An 11,211-nucleotide genomic window follows, 5' to 3' on the forward strand; every position below is an offset into this window, starting at 1 on the left:
TAAAGGGGATGTCAATAAAATTTTGAGAGTGAAAGAGCCAGGTAGGACGCGTGGCAATGGTTTTAAGTTAGACAAATTCAGATTCAACAAGGACATAGGCAAGAATTGGTTCACCAATAGAGTGGTGGACGAATGGAACAGGCATGGGAGCCATGTTGTGGATGCCAATGCCATAGATACATTCAAGAAGAGGCTAGATAAAGCCATGGATGGTGAGGTAAGGTGGGGTCGAGTGTACAGGAGCTGCCTTGTATAGGCCAACCGGCCTCTTGCAGACTCCTTACGTTCTTATGTTCTTATGTTATTTAAACCCAAAACCAGAACCCTTAAACCAAAAAACAGAACCTTTAGAGCCCAAACCAGAACCCTTAAACCAAAAAACACAACCTTTAAACCCCAAACCAGAACCTTTAAACCCTAAACCAGAACCTTTAAACCCAAAACCAGAACCTTTAAACCCCAAACAAGAACCTTTAAACCTTAAACAAGAACCTTTAAACCTCAAACAAGAACCTTTAAACCCCAAACCTGAACCTTTAAACCCCAAACCAGAACCTTTAAACCCCAAACCAGAACCTTTAATCCCCAAAACAGAACCTTTAAACCCCAAACCAGAACCTTAAAACACTAAACCAGAACTTTTACACCCCGAACCAGAACCTTTATACCCCAAACCAGAACGTGTAAACCCCAAACCAGAACCTTAAAACCCAAAACCAGAACCTTAAAACCCAAAACCAGAACCTTTAAACTCAAAACCAGAACCTTTAAACCTCAAACCAGAACCTTTAAACCTCAAACCAGACCCCAAACCAGAACCTTTAAACCCCAAATCGGAACCTTTAAACCCCAAACCAGAACCTTTAAACCCCAAACCAGAACCTTTAAACCCTACACCAAAACCTTTAAAACCTAAACCAGAACCTTTAAACCCCAAACCAGAACCTTTAACCCCTTCACTCCGGCGACACCGACATCCAACAGGCATCCGACGGCGTCACCGTATGGAAAGGGTTAGTCCTCTTCTAAACCTCTTAATCCTCTTCCATTTCCTCTTAATCCTCTTCTAAACCTCTTTAGAGGAAATGGAAGAGGAACTTAGAGGAGGATTGAGAGGTTTAGAAGAGGATTACTCCTCTTCCATTTCCTCTTGACCCTTTCCATACTGTGACGCTGACGTCTGTGTCACGGATGGAAAGGGTTAAACCCCAAACCAGAACCTTTAAACCCCAAACCAAAACCTATAAACCCCAAACCAGAACGTTTAAACCCAAAACCAGAACGTTTAAACCCAAAGCCAGAATCTTTAAACCCTAAACCAGAACCTTGAAACCCCAAACCAAAACATCTAAACCGTAAACCAGACCCTTCAAGACCAAATGCCACAACCTCGAAACCGAACCGGCACATTTAAACCCCAAACCGGAACCTTTAAACCTCAAACAAGAACCTCTAAACAGTGGCATCATATGAGCATGGGTTTAAGCTGCCAAGAAGAAAAATGCCTGGGTGACCCTCTACATCAGACAACCAGAGCGCCAAAACGACCACAAACAATCCAAATATCGTTTAAAACACCAGACTTCACATATAAACTAGAAAAAAGAGGTAAACGGCACGCAGCAGATTTTAAAGTAAAAAGAAAAACGACGGAAAACTGAGATATCCCACAAAAAGCATGAGTCTGTAAGAACATAAAAGGCACAAAGAGATATAAAGAAATGCACCAGAATATTATGAAGACAACCGGAAAAATGATAATAAAATGAGAAATTCCATAAAGAATATAAATGTGTATGTTAAATCGGATCTATGAAAACAAAATGTCTCAAATAAAAAAGAGAACTGGACAAAGATTATGGAAAAAAAAGACTAAAAATCAGAAATAGCAAAGAATAAAAATCTTTGATTTTATTCAAAGAGATCTAGGGAAACAAAAATTCAGAGATAGATAAAATAGACATAAAACATATAATTTATATAGAAAATTTATATAGGAGAATAAATAACAAAACGAATGAACATCTATGGACACAAACTCTCGCATGGATTAAAAAAAAAAAAAAAGACTGAGGAAAACTGCAGAAAATACAGACTGAGAAGTAAAGCAATGTTCATTTAAATACAAAAACAAAAATGACCTGGAGAAAACTGAAAAAAATACCAAAATAAAAAAAATGATTTACTAACAAATATATAAAAAATAATGAAGAAAGCTGACAATGACCTATGAGAAAATAAAGAAACGATCGAGTAGCAAAATAAAAGCGTCAATGAAAAAATAACACGAAATATTTATAATATCATTATACCCCAACCAAAACGATAACATAGAGCAACATTATAAGAACCCATCACGTAACCAACCACTGAAACCACCGACAATGTAGACCAATAGAAATAAAACGAACAAATCAACAAATAAAATAAACAAATCACAAAACCCCACAACGATAATGCCAAAAAAACAAGAAAATACATATAGAAAATAACACCCAACGAGGCTTTAATAAGCACCCCCTCCTCTACCCCCCGTGCCCCCTTTCCCTCAGTACCCACCCCTCCTCCTACCCATAATCCAGCAAGGGAATAGCCAACTGAGGCCAGAGGGACGGAGCGGCCCACCAATAAGGGCTCGTGTTTAAGGTGGGTGTAGTGCCCCTTCAGTTTTATGGCGGCGGCCTTCATATAAGAGCGAGGCCTCCCGTAAATAGCTTCAGTGGGCTTCTGGCAGGGACGGGGGGAGGATGCTGTGGCTGGCGAGAGGGTCATTGGTTGAGTGGGTTCTCGTGAGGGCCAGCTGGAAAAGGGTGTGTGAGAGGAGGAGAAAAGGGAGGTAAGGTGGGAGAAGAGAGGGAGTGAGAGAAAAGGAGGGTGTGTGCTGTAGCGGAGGAGGTGGAGGAGGAAGTGTGTTGGGGTAAAGAAGTGGTGGAAGAGGTGAATGAGGAAGAGGAGGAGAAGGAAGTATAGGAGAAAGAGGAATAGGGGTTATGGACCGGAGACTAAAGGTTTGGGAATGGGATTAAGAGGAATAGGAGAGGGAGGAGGAGGAGAAGGAGGAGGAGATGGAGGGAGAGAAGGAGGAGGAGGAGGAGGAGGAGGAGGAGGAGAAGGAGGAGGAGGAGGAGGAGAATACAGAAAAGTAGGGGGAAGTGTAGGAGCAAAAAAGGAAAGGAAAAGGACGAGAAGGCTGCTGCTGTTGTTGTTGTTATTGTTGTTGTTGTTGTTTTTCTTGCTATTCTTATTATTCTTGTTATTGAAGTACGTGGCTGTGGTGGTGTCGGCGGCTGAACAACTGATCTAAGAGTCTGTAGGAGCACGAGGCGGACAGAGGAGAGGAAAAAAAGGGTGCCAGGAGGTGTTGGGTGGCGCGGTGAGAAGGCAGGGAGACAGCACAATGATGTGGTGGTGGTGTTGGAAGTTAGAATCATTTTAAACTGAATTTGAGTGAAGCCGACCGACCAACCAGCCAACCGACGGACAGACAGACAGGCAGACCAAGCGACCGACCGACCGATAGACCGACACAGACAGACAGACAGACACACCAAGAATCCCGCCGAGTAGGAGAAAATCAACCAGGATTTTGTATAAAGACCCAAAGAATGACAGTATTAGAGAGAGAGAGAGAGAGAGAGAGAGAGAGAGAGAGAGAGAGAGAGAGAGAGAGAGAGAGAGAGAGAGAGAGAGAGAGAGAGAGAGAGAGAGAGAGAAATTAATCGGGTGAGAAAAGGGTAAAAACGAAAGAAAAACTGCTAGGACGGTTGAAAAAAAACAGCAAGAAAGGATAGAAAGAATTGGAAAAGAGGTCGAAGAAAGAAAAAAAAAGGCGTCAAGAAGATATGAAAAAAGAGGCAGGATGGAAAGGATACAAAAAAAGGAGAAACTGAGAGGAGAAAGAAAATGGAAAATGAGGGGAAGGAATACTTAAAGGTGAAGAGAAGAAAGTATAGTATCCAGCGAGAGAGAGAGAGAGAGAGAGAGAGAGAGAGAGAGAGAGAGAGAGAGAGAGAGAGAGAGAGAGAGAGAGAGAGAGAGAGAGAGAGAGAGAGAGAGAGAGAGAGAGAGAGAGAGAGAGAGAGAGAGAATGACAAACGGGGTTAATAACAGAAAGAACAGTCCAGCCAGGGAGGGAGGGAAGGATTGCCAGAGGAGGAGGAGGAGGGGGAGGAGGAAGAAGAGGAAGAAGAAGAAGAGGAGACTCGTTCCCTCGCCGATTAGGACTGGAGGCAAAAAAAAAGTTCTCTTAACAGATGGAGAGAAGTGAAGGGAGGGGGGGTGGAGGTGGAGGAGAGAAAAGAGACTAGGGATGAAATAAAGGAAAAGGAGGTAGTAATGAGGTTAAAAATGGCGGGAGTGGTGGAGGGAAGGAGGATAAAGGAAAAATGGAGGTACGGAGCGGTAATGGAGGAGGAGGAGGAGGAGGAGACTACGTGCGTAAAATGAAAAGCAGCATGAAAAGAGAAAACAAAGAGGGAGAATAAAGGTGAAGGAGGAAGACGAGGAGGACGAGGACGAAGAGAAAACGAGGAGAATGAGAAACAGTATGTAAAGAGAAAACGGTGAGAGGAATAAAGGCGTGAAAAAGGAGGCGTGGGAAGGAAACGAGAGAAGAAAAGGGAAGGACGAAGACGAAGAGGACGAAGAGGAAACGAAGAGAATAAGAAACAGTATGAAAGGAAAAAACGATGAGAGGAATAAAGGCGAGAAAAAGGAGGTGAAGAAAAAGGAGGAGGAAGGAAACAAAAGAATAAAGGTGAAGGAAGAAGACGAAGAGGACGAAGAGGAAACGAGGAGAATAAGAAACAGTATGAAAGGAAAAAACGATGAGAGGAATAAAGGCGAGAAAAAGGAGGTGAAGAAGAAGGAGGAGGAGGAAAATAACGAAAGAATAAAGGTGAAGGAAGAAGACGAAGATGACAAGGACGAGGAGAAAGCGAGGAGAATGAGAAAAAAAGTATGTAAGGAGAAAACGGTAAGAGGAATAAAGACAAGATAAAGGAGGTGAAGAAGAAAGAGGAGGAGGAAGAAAACGAGAGAAGAAAAGGGAAGGACGATGACGAAGATGACGAGGACGAAGAGATAACGAGAAGAAGGAGAAAACGGTAAGAGGAATAAAGACAAGATAAAGGAGGTGAAGAAGAAAGAGGAGGAGGAAGAAAACGAGAGAAGAAAAGAGAAGGGCGATGACGAAGATGACGAGGACGAAGAGAAAACGAGAAGAAGGAGAAAACGGTAAGAGGAATAAAGACAAGATAAAGGAGGTGAAGAAGGCGGAGGAGGAGGAAGAAAACGAGAGAAGAAAAGAGAAGGGCGATGACGAAGAGGACGAGGACGAAGAGATAACGAGAAGGAGAAACAGTATGTAAGGAGAAAACGGTAAGAGGAATAAAGACTAGAAAAAGGAGGTGGAGAAAAAGGAGGAGGAGGAAGATAACAAAAGAAGAAAAGGGAAGAACGAAAACGAAGAGGACGAGGAAGAGGAGAAAGCGAGAATAATAAAAAGTATGTAAAGCGAAAACTATGAAGAAAATAAAGAAGAGAAGGAAGTGAAGGAGGAGGAGTAGGAGGGGAAAAAAGAGAAAGAGAAGAACAAATAAAGGAGGCTTATTTTTTTTACTACACTGGAGGAATTAGAGGAAGGAAAAAAACAAGAATAAACATAAAATACAACCGCTGTAATGAGGAAGAAACCTTGAGGCAAAAACTGCACGAAGGAAAGAATACAACTGTGAAAAAAAAAAGGAAAGATGTCGGAAATAGTGGGATACTGGTGGAGGAGGAGGAGGAGGAGGAGGAGGAAGAAGTATGACAGGTGGATTTGGCTGTGGAGGAAAGGAGGAAAGAGTTTGTGGAGTTCAGTCGGCGGAATGGAAGGAAAAAAAGAATGGAAAAAAATATAGAAGAAAGGAAAGGGAAACGAAAACGTGATTAGTGGCTTTCCTCGGAGACACTACACTAAAACGAGCAATGGAGAGGAAGAGGCGGGGAAGGAAACTTGGAAGCATGGTTGAGCAGGCGACATAAGGCTTGTTGACACATAACGAAGATGTCTGCTTTAGTTTTTGTTCTCAGGCAGTTATGTGATGCGCAGAACATATCAAAACACTTGGCTTGCATTGAAAAAAGGGACGTTGTATTCACTCCTGACGCAAAGAAGAAACAATTGATGAAATTACAAAATGTTAATATTTGCATTAATGATTTTTACAGGAAGTTTGATGAGTCGATTCAAGGACACAACTCCTGCCAATATCAATACTGCATCGCTTCGTTTAAATCGGTATACAGTTATCGAATTAATGTTCAATTTACGTTATTGAACTTTTCGGTGTATGAAGTCTTGTTTCACATCTCCCCAATATCTCTATCCCTGGACAAACAGGTTGAGTACGTCGTCATTCTTTATAAAGGCTGTGGGCTTAACGAAGATATCAGCTTCGTGGCGCATCGCTGTATTCTCAAGAGTTATTTTATGTCCTTGTATTTAACTGGCGGATCAAAAATCCACGAGGGATAGGAAGGGGAGGAAGCGAAGAAGGAATAGGAGGAGGGAGTGAAAGAGGAGAGAGATTAAGAAGAGGACAAGGACGGGAAAGAGAAAGAGGAAAAGGAAAAGGACTTGAAGGAGGAGGATGAGAAAGAGGTGAAGAGATTAAGAACAACCCGAAGGAGGAGTAGAAACAGACACACATAGCAGAACAAGGAAAAGGAGAAAGAAGGACTCAGCGAAATTAAATAAAGCAAAAACTCGACAGGAAGAAAACTAGTGGGAAAACGAGGAAGAGCAGGCGATGAAAAAGAGTCAGAGGCGGATGAAAAGCGGAGGCAGCCGTGTAGGTGAAAGGTCGTTTAAATGATTCAGGTGTTGACACGCCTCGATTCACGCGGCGGGGAAGGTAAGCGGACACATGAGACTCGAGACACGCACTAATGGAAGGAGCGGCGGCCAGGCAACGGGAAAGGTGACACGGCGAGGACACGTGACGGGCGGATGTGACAGCTGACAGACAAAAGATGAAGACAGCTCAACACAACTACATTCGCTTCAAAGGCAATAACGTAGGACGGGCAGGCAAGATAACAGGGAGGACATTAACTAAATTATTGTAGTCTCCTCATATATCTTGTTGTCTCCTTATATTCTCGTGTATCCTTTAGTAATATAGATATGGAAGTAGGTTTAGGAAGACACGTACCGAAACGGGCGTAAGCCACTCCCGGTGAGAGGAAGGGAGGAGGGTGCTGAAGCCCTTCAAAGACCCTTCCCATGTCCTACTTTCCGTTTCCCTAATGTCTCATCAACACCAGAGAGTAGTTCAGCATGCTCTCTAAAGACAGATCCTCACTCTTTCCACACCACACTACATTCAAACAACATACACGCCATTTCCCCTAATTTTACAAATTACAGATGGCGTACTTTAACATAGCCTCGGAGTTCCCGCCTGAGGTGGGGGGGGGCACAAATTCCCCCCAGGGAGGACTCCCCTTCTGCCTGCCGACTTAAGAGGTGTCTTGATAACTCCTCAGACCTCTATCTTATCAATTTCTGCAACATTCGCGGTCTTCGTTCCAATTTCCATTCTGTGGAGCACCATCTCTCCTCGTCTAAATTTCACCTCTTCCTCACCGAAGCACAGGTCTCGGCGGCTACTGACAGCAATCTCTACTCTGTTCCCTCCTACTACGTATCTCTATCCTAAATTTCAATCCAAAGCTGGATGTTGCGCCCACTTGCGCAACGACATCACTTGCTCTCGTGCCCACGACCTTGATTTCTGAATTTTCCACCATCTGGCTAAGACTTCACTGTCATTCTATTACTAAATACATCTGTGCTGTTTATCTCTCGCCTAACTCTACTAAGTATGTAAAATGCTTTGACTACTTTAATTCTAAAGTGGAGCACATATTGACCCACTCTCCCTTCGCTGAAATCTCCAGCCTAGGAGATTTCAATGTTCATCACCAGCTTTGGCTTTCATCCTCTCTCACTGACCAGCCTGGTGAACAAGCCTACAACTTTGCTATCCTCAATGACCTAGCACCCTACACGTATTCCCGACCGTCTTGGAGACAGCCCCAACATACTACACCTCTTCCTTACCTCTAACCCTTCTGCCTACTCTGTCGAACTGTTCTCTCCGTTGGGCTCCTCCGATCACAACTTTATTTCTGCATCCTGTCCTATCGCTCCTGTACATCCTCTGGACCAACCGAAGAGGCGATGTTTCTGGCATTTTGCTTCAGCTCGGTGGAACGACCTGAGGATGTACTTTTCCGATTTCTCGTGGAATGATTACTGCTTCCAGGAGAGAGACCCCTCTGTGTGTGCCCAGCGCATCACAGAGGTGATTGTCTCTGGAGTGGAGGCATACATTCCACGTACCTTCTTTACTCATGATAAAAAGCCATAGTTCAATCACGCTTGTTCTCGTGCTGTCAAAGATAGTTAGGCAGCTCACAAAAGGTACCAGAGCCTTCACACTCCTGCTAACCATGATCTTTACATTTCTGTCCGGAATCGCGCCCAATCTATTCTTCGACTTACCAAAAGCTCTTTCATCCATAGAAAATGTCAAAACCTTGTTTTTTTTCTAATTCTTCCAGGGACTTCTGGCACCTACCCAAAAATATCTCCTCCAATTTCACGTCTTCATATTTCCCTCCTCTCCTTCACCCTGATGGCAGCATCGCCGTCTCATCTATCTCTAAGGCTTAACTCTTCGCTCAAATGTTCTGTAAAAACTCCACTCTGGACGATTCTGGGCAGGGGCTCATCTCCCCTCTGACTCCTTTATGCCTGTTATTAAGATTGTTAAGAAGGATGTTTTCTATGTCCTCTCTGGCTTCAACTCTCAGAAGGCTTATGGACCTCATGGAGTGCCTCCTATTGTCCTTAAAAACTGTGCTTCCGTGCTGACACCCTGCCTGGTCAAACTCTTTCGCCTCTGCCTGTCAACATCCTATCTCTTCATCCTGCTGGAAGTACGCCTTCGTACAGCCTGTGTCTAAGAAGGGTGACCATTCCAATCCCTCAAACTACCGCCCTATAGCTTTACTTTCCTGTTTATCTAAAGCTTTTGAATCAATCCTTACCCGGAAGATTCAAAAGCACCTTTCCACTTCTGACCTTCCATCAGATCGCCAGTATGGGTTCGCGTAAGGGGCGTTCTACTGGCGATCTTCTTGCTCTCTTAACTGACTCTTGGTCATCCTCTCTTAGCCGTTTCGGTGAGCGCTAGACATATCAAAAGCTTTCAGTAGAGTCTGGCACAACTCTCTACTTTCTAAACTGCCCTCTTTCGGAGTCTATACTTCACTCTGTTCCTTTATCTCCAGTTTCCTTTTCAGCCGTTCTATCTCTGCTGTTGTGGACGGTCACTGTTCTTCCCCTGACCCTATCAACAGTGGTGTTCCACAGGGCTCTGTCCATTTACCCCACTCTTCTTTTTTATTTTTATTTTTTTTTATTTATTTTTTTACATGTGGCCTATAGCGCCGGTAGGCAATTCCATATGGGCCTGATGGTCGGCCCGAGCCCGTCATGGCGCAGGCAATTGTTTACAGTGGCAACTTTATTATTGCCTCATGCTGTCCCCTGGACCCACATCATGGACAACGCGCCGAATGAGGGGCCGGCACGCTAACCACTCAGCCACCGCTTATTCATCAATAATCTTTCCATAACAAACTGTCCTATCAACTCATACGTTGACGACTCCACTCTGCATTATTCAATTTCTATCAACAGAAGACCCTCTCAACAGGAATTACAAGACTCCAGACTGGAGGCTGCAGAACGTTTAACCTCAGACCTTGCAATCATTTCCGATTGGGAAAAAGGAACCTTGAGTCCTTCAATGCCTCAAAAACCCAATTTCTCCACCTATCAACTCGACACAATCTTCCAAACACCTATCCCCTATTCTTCGACAACACTCAGCTGTCACCTTCATCACTAAACATCCTCGGTCTATCCTTAACTCAAAATCTTAGCTGGAAACTTCACAATTCTTCTCCCACTAAATCAGCTGTCACGAGGTTGGGCGTTCTGTATCGTCTCCGCCAGTTCTTCTCCCCCGCACAGTTGCTATCCATATACAGGGGGCTTGTCCACCCTCGTATGGAGTATGCATCTCACGTGTGGGGGGCTCCACTCACACAGCTCTCTTGGACAGAGTGGAGTCTAAGGCTCTTCGTCTCATCAGCTCTCCTCCTCTTACTGATAGTCTTCTACCTCTTAAATTCCACCGCCATGTTGCCTCTCTTTCTATCTTCTATCGATATTTTCATGCTGACTGCTCTTCTGAACTTGCTAACAGCATGCCTCCCCCCCCCTCCCGCGGCCTCGCCGCACACGACTTTCTACTAAAGTTCATCCCTTTACTGTCCAAATCCCTTACGCACGAGTTAACCAGAATCTTCACTCTTTCATCCCTCACGCAGATAAACTCTGGAACAATCTCCCTTCATCTGTATTTCCTCCTGCCTACGACTTGAACTCTTTCAAGAGGAGAGTATCAGGACACCTCTCCTCCCGAAATTGACCTATCTTTCGGTCACTCCTCTGAACTCTTTTTTATAGGAGCAATGAGTAGCGTGCTTTTTTTCATTATTGTTTCTTTTTTTGTGCCCCCTTGAGCTGTTTCCTCTGAAGTAAAAAATAATAATAATGATAAAAAAAAAGATCCCTGACGTGAAGAAAACAGGGAGGAATTGAAGAAAAGAAAATGTACGAAGGATATTTCTTTCGAAATATGTACTGAGTCTAATGACACTAAATGAATATGACGAAAACACGAACTTATGAGAAAAAAAAAAGAGGATAGACGACCAGGGTGGGAAAATATAAATTGATAACTAGTCCCGGGAGGAAACACACACGTTGCACAAGACAAACGATAAACAGTAACAAAGACCAGACAATGAAACAGATAACAAACTAAAATAAATAATTGAAACAAGACACAAAAGGCAAGATAAGTGAATTTAGAATACCAGAACAGTTAGAAATTATCAGGAAAGAGGAGAGAAAAAGAGGAGAGAAAACGGGCGAAACTAAATACACAAAAAAGTAAACAAAAAAAAGTATCCAAAAAAAGAAGGGAAAGAGATATGAAACAGATTACAAAATGAAACCTTCACAAACAGGGAAGCCAAGTGAGAACAGCAAACACGAGTGAAGACAAACATAAGAACACAAAA

The 11,211-nt window shown here is 43.5% G+C and overlaps 1 long non-coding RNA gene across 1 annotated transcript; it reads left to right on the forward strand.

The window, feature by feature from the left end:
- The first annotated feature begins 4,375 nt into the window (after positions 1-4,375).
- On the forward strand, positions 4,376-6,113 carry LOC127008553 (uncharacterized). Its single transcript, XR_007761186.1, has 2 exons — positions 4,376-5,004; positions 5,265-6,113. It is a non-coding gene; the product is annotated as an uncharacterized LOC127008553 (long non-coding RNA).
- Positions 6,114-11,211: the final 5,098 nt, after the last annotated feature.

The sequence above is a fragment of the Eriocheir sinensis genome, chromosome 38 (genome assembly GCF_024679095.1).
Source record: "Eriocheir sinensis breed Jianghai 21 chromosome 38, ASM2467909v1, whole genome shotgun sequence".
NCBI lineage: Eukaryota > Metazoa > Arthropoda > Malacostraca > Decapoda > Varunidae > Eriocheir > Eriocheir sinensis.